This window comes from Rhinatrema bivittatum, chromosome 14, assembly GCF_901001135.1.
Source record: "Rhinatrema bivittatum chromosome 14, aRhiBiv1.1, whole genome shotgun sequence".
Classification (NCBI taxonomy): Eukaryota; Metazoa; Chordata; class Amphibia; order Gymnophiona; family Rhinatrematidae; genus Rhinatrema; species Rhinatrema bivittatum.
The window spans coordinates 8,887,908-8,893,966 of record NC_042628.1 but is presented as its reverse complement, the minus strand read 5'-3'; positions in this window follow the sequence as shown (position 1 = coordinate 8,893,966).

Below are 6,059 nucleotides of genomic sequence, written 5' to 3'. Positions count from 1 at the left end.
TTAAAATTCATATGAAAATAGATTTCATGTAAGGCAGTGCATGCAAATAGATCTCATGCATATTCATTTTGGAGATTCTGAAAATGTGACTGGGTTGAGGACCATGGTTGGAGATCTGCCGTATTCATTCAGGCAACAAATATCAAAAATCAACTGATTATTCTATGGTATATTAACCTACATACAGGAAACTTCAATAATTGAAATGACAAACAGGACCTCGTGCATAAAATGGGTGCATTGCTTTAAACTTCACTTATTGTGGTTTCTCTTAAAAGCTTTAGAAAATGTTCTTTAAGGAACCACTGGAGTGATCAAGCATCCATTTAAATTTACAATCTTAGGTCCCGTATGCTTTTTGCCTTTTTACTTTTTTTTTAAATTAAATTTTGTCAATTATATTTAACCACCAAGGATACTTATCTGAATCTCAACACTACTCATTTCTGCCCAATTGCAACATAACGTTGGTTTGCCCAGCATGGCTCATATTTTGGAAGACTTCCTTGAGGGCTTAAAACAGATTATCAAAATATACAAATAGAGATTATAGTTTATATCTAAAATAAACTCTCAAACTATTAAATGATATGAAATACATGTCTTCGTTATAGCAGATCTAAAACAATAGCAGCATTTAGTCACAATTTTAGCATTTCCAAGTGGGATCTGCCTTTTTGTAAACCTAGTTTTATATAAACTGATTGGCTCAAACAATGACCAATGAGAAACTGAGTTACATTTAAAAAGACCAATGAGTGAACAGAAAATGTGAATTCAAATCAATGACATCCACTTGACAACATTCATTCCTGATGGGAAACTGGATGATTTATAAATTCATCGTTTCTTATAATTCAGAACTGCCTTAACGTCTCCACCTCCAACCAGGGCAACTGCTACATCTAAAATAGTCCATCAGAGATGATCAAAACTCTGGTTGTTTTGCAAACAGTGTTTAACTATAGGTGCACCAAGCTTTTTAGTATGTAGTCTGCTGTGATGTTAACCAGACTTTTACCGATCTATCATGCATCCTACATATATTTGGGGACATGTACATTGTAATAAACTACATTCTGAAAATTACAATTGGTTGTGAAAATCTTTTTATAAATCTTCTTAGTAATGGGATGTTGCCAAGTGTCCCCTTCTATAGTATTTGCACACATCACATGCTCTGCAAGAGCAGTGTCCCTGATAAGATGCATCATTCTTGTCTCTAATTGGTTGAAGTGATGCTCAAATAATGTAATTTCATTTAGTGGAGCCCTTCCTGAAAAATTAATGGTTCTTCTGCAAAAATAGTGTGGAATTGGAGAATGTGCCAGTGCTGTCGAATGCTTCGGGCTATAAGAGAAGCTGTCCGTGTTAAACACAGTCTGAGAGAGCACTTGGCATGATATTCCAACAATGAAGAATGAGGAGAATATAACGCTCTTATTTGCGGCTTGCACCACAGATGGTGGATAGCAATGCAGTTTTTTGAAAGAGGCTAAGACTTATGCTTGTGTCAAATTCTGAAAGAGGAACACATTCTGAATGTGAAAGAATTGGCTGACGGGGGAGGCTGTTTTTTTTAAAAGCACGTGGGTGGAAACTGATGCATTAACAAATTATTCCTATCTGTTGCTCTTCAATATATAGTAGCTTCCAATTGATGGTCCTGTTTCAAAATCAAAATGATTTGAAAACTGAAGTTGGTAGAGAACTTTCTATAGATTCACATTTGTATTAAGCCAGTCCAAGAATTCCTTCAACGCTTCTTCCATTCAGGTACATAAAAACAAGTCAATACCTAACCCAAAATGTTTGTAAAATGTAAAGATGGATAAATCTGTTCCAAAGCATCTATTACTAAATTGGCTATTGAAGGTGCCACTGATGAACCCAGGGCTATTCCAGGGGTTAGAAAATAAAAAAAAAAAATAACTCCATTAAACTTGAAAAAATTGTGCTGCAATACCAATTGGGCTAGGATTAATAGAAAATTGACAAGAATACTGTGCATGCAAGCTAGATGAAAGAACATTAGAAATTGTAGCCATTGCAACAGCATGAGGAACATTCAGTCAGGCACAAGATTTTAACAGATGTTATGTTTTCTTATCTCCTAACTTTTCAATTGGTTTCCACGGGCGAGGGAAGTTTGAAAATCTTCCTTTAATGCAGATGGAACTTATGTCTCATGCTCACCTGACTTCACCCTCTACTTCCATCTTGGCTAAGCCAGCAGTTTGTACTCAATAGTTAAACCAAACTCCAATGTGCTGTGAAGTGAAATTGTGGTAAATTAACAATACCAAACAGTCTACAAATTATTCATATATATATATTACAGCAACAAAAACCTCAGTAAACAGAACCACACTAAAAGGTGAATTTTAAAAGCCCGCTGTGTGGGTCAGTGAGGGGATGCGGGTACCATTTAGGCTTACAAGCGCCATGCGGATCCGGGTGGCTTTTATTGCCGGCAGTGTGCAGGGCTCAAGTTTTGAAAAAGGGGCTGGGCAGGGCATGAACCATCGATGGGCACAAATACTTACACGTCCTCCGTAGCAGAAGCAAACTTACACGGTAGAGGACCTTGTAAAACTAAGAAAAAAAAACATAGCAGGTTTGTGGGGTTTCATGGGTCAGGGCTAACTGGGGCAGTGAAGGCTATTAAACTGGGGGGGGGGGGGGGGGGGGAGGGGTTGGAGGACCTATCTCTCAACTGGGACAAACTGGGAATGGTGTGGGCATGCACCCCTCTTAAAATCCCCTGATTTATACATGAAGTGGGATTTCTATGCCCACTTAAAACTTGGTGCTCATGGCTGGGCTGTTTTATAACGTACGCCCATATACACGTGCCCGTTATAAAATAGCCATATCCTTGGGCGCAGGCCAACATGTGCATTAAAATGTGCGCCTACGTGCTGGCTTCAAAGTTTAACTGTCCCTAACTGTTAAGCACCAATAAAAGCTTGCAATAACCAAGTCTTGGATTTCCTGAGTAAAACATTCCAAAAAAAGAGGTACAAATAAATAGCTAAACAGTTGTCCGTGTTTCAAGCCTAATATTTGGAGCCAGAGCAAACTGGTCCTATGTGAAGGTAGAACGTGCAAGGGCCCCATACACCAGCACGAGGTTTGTCAGGTGCTGTGTCCAGAGAGGATATGAAAATCAACAAAACCTAAGAGATTGACAAATCAAATTAGTGCATGTGGCTAACTGCTGTTTTTCTAAATTTGCCCTTAACGTCCTGTATCATACCTAAGGTGCATTTTCTATGGAATTATTTTTGGTTGAATTATTCCTTAGGTAATCGGACTGAGGCTTTAAAATATAAAACAAAGTACCATAGGCCTTTCTCCCCTCCCTCTGGGGGGAATGGGATGTAGCAAAGTATTACAAATAGGTGTTTGTTTTAGCCTCGTCCAATGTCCTCCTTAGATATGAGCAACAAACTCCAATAACCATCAACCAGAAGCCCAAAGCAGATCTAGGACTAACTCAGCCTTTTGCATCTCCAAAAGCAACAAACTGAAAATGGTTTGACCTTTGATAGAGGGAGGGCTTGTCATGGGTTTCATAAGCAGTACTGAGGAATGACTTTGTCGGATCAGCAGGACACGCATACTGCAGGAAACAGACATCTCTGTGTCTCTGGCACGTGTAAGATCACTGAGCCGCGGTTGTGGAGCTTAATCTGCCACAGGCTTCTGCTCCCTCCCAATTTCCTTAAGAAGCTTCCTGATGCCACTTAAGCTTTTACCTGAGTGAAATCACTTATTCTCACTGTTCTTGGGCAGTTAATCTTCTAAACATCTACTGCATGGACCATTAATTTCTTATTCGCTATTTGCTTTCTGGGACAGCAGGGACCATATGACGTGAACTGTAGCAAATGTTATAATATAAATACAACTGACATTACAGAGTGCCTCAACTCCTACCTCCTGGCCTCTTGCATTCAGCGTGGGATGAAGTATGGCAAGCACAGAGCAATAGCCAAAGCTATTTTTGTAATATAGGGCCTTATGTATATTGATTGTAAAAGCTTTACATAGGGATATAAATTTTCAAAGCCACTTCTGCAGGTAAAGCAGTGCTTAGAAACCTCCCTTTTAGAGGACAGCATGACAGATATGCATAGTTATACACACTCTGCTGTGCTTTTATCCTCGCAGGGGTAAGGCATTTCGGGGGGCAGTTAGGATTTAACACACGAACAAGCTAACTTTAAAATGGCACTCATAAACACGTGTATATCAGCACAGAAGTGGAGATATGCTGGAATTTTAAATTGTGTGCACTTAAACCTGTAGGATTAATAATGTCTACGGTGTGTACGTATGCTCCTAAGAGTAAGAGGTTACTCAAGCAAACCTACTTTGCATATCTTCCATAGGACTATGCCGCCTTTAACATGCATACGTAAGCATCCCTAACCGCTGTCACCTTACCCAAAACCCACCCTCCAGCCCCCCCCCCCCCACAACTAATCACCCTTCCCACCCCCTTACCTCCTCCCCCCCATCCTACTACACCTTAAAAGCTTTCCCCCTAAGTCTCCACACCCAGTTAACTAGTTAACTAAGACCCCATTTAGATTGTAATCTATAATATATCTTCCCAAGTTAAAATGTTATAATATAAATGTTTCTCTCCCTCTTTTATACAAGTTACCATGTTACAATGTAAAATAAGCAGATCTTGCCTTATTTGTTCAGTTATATGTAAACCGATGTGATATCTCAATCAAATGTTGGTATATAAAAGCAAGCAAGCAAATAAATACATAAATAAGCAGGTTTTAAAAGATGCTTGTGCAAGAGACATACCTAGTTTTTTCAGTTAGTTCAACAGTGTGCCCAGTCATGGTTAAAAGGGGAGGTGAAAGAAGCTATTTTAGCCAAAAGATCTTCATTCAAAAATTGGAAGAAGGATCCAACAGAAGAAAATAGGATAATGCATAAGCGTTGGCAAGTTAAATGTAAGACATTGATAAACAGGCTAACAGAGCATTTGAAAAGAAGTTGTCCATAAAGACAAAAACTCACTGTAAAATCTTTTTTAATTATATCTGAAGCAGAAAGCCTGTGAGGGAGTCAGTTGGACCGTTAGATGATCGAGGGGTTAAAGGGGCACTTAGAGAAGATAAGGCCATTGTGGAAAGATTAAATTATTTCTTTGCTTTGGTGTTTATTGAAGAGGATGTTGGGGAGGAACTTGTACTGGAGAAGGTTTTCATGGGTAATGATTCAGATGGACTGAATCAAATCACGGTGAACCTAGAAGATGTGGTAGGCATGATTGACAAACTGAAAAGTAGTAAATCACCTGGACTGGATGGTATACACCCCAGAGTTCTGAAGGAACTAAAAAATTAAATTTCAGACCTATTAGTAAAAATTTGTAACCTATTATTAAAATCATCCATTGTACCTGAAGACTGGAGGATAGCTAATGTAACCCCAATATTTAAAAAGGGCTCCAGGGGTGATCTGGGAAACTACAGACCGGTTAGCCTGACTTCAGTGCCAGGAAAAATAGTGGAAAGAGTTCTAAATATCAAAATCACAGAATATATAGAAAGACATGGTTTAATGGAACAAAGCCAGCATAGCTTTACCCAGGGCAAGTCTTGCCTCACAAATCTGCTTCACTTTTTTGAAGGAGTTGATAAACATGTGGATAAAGGTGAACCGGTAGATGTAGTGTACTTGGATTTTCAGAAGGCGTTTGACAAAGTTCCTCATGAGAGGCTTCTAGGAAAAGTAAAAAGTCATGGGATAGGTGGCGATGTCCTTTCGTGGATTACAAACTGGCTAAAAGACAGGAAACAGAGAGTAGGATTAAATGGGCAATTTTCTCAGTGGAAGGGAGTGGGCAGTGGAGTGCCTCAGGGATCTGTATTGGGACCCTTATTTTTCAATATATTTATAAATGATCTGGAAAGAAATACGAAGAGTGAGATAATCAAATTTGCAGATGACACAAAATTGTTCAGAGTAGTTAAATCACAAGCAGATTGTGATAAATTGCAGGAAGACCTTGTGAGACTGGAAAA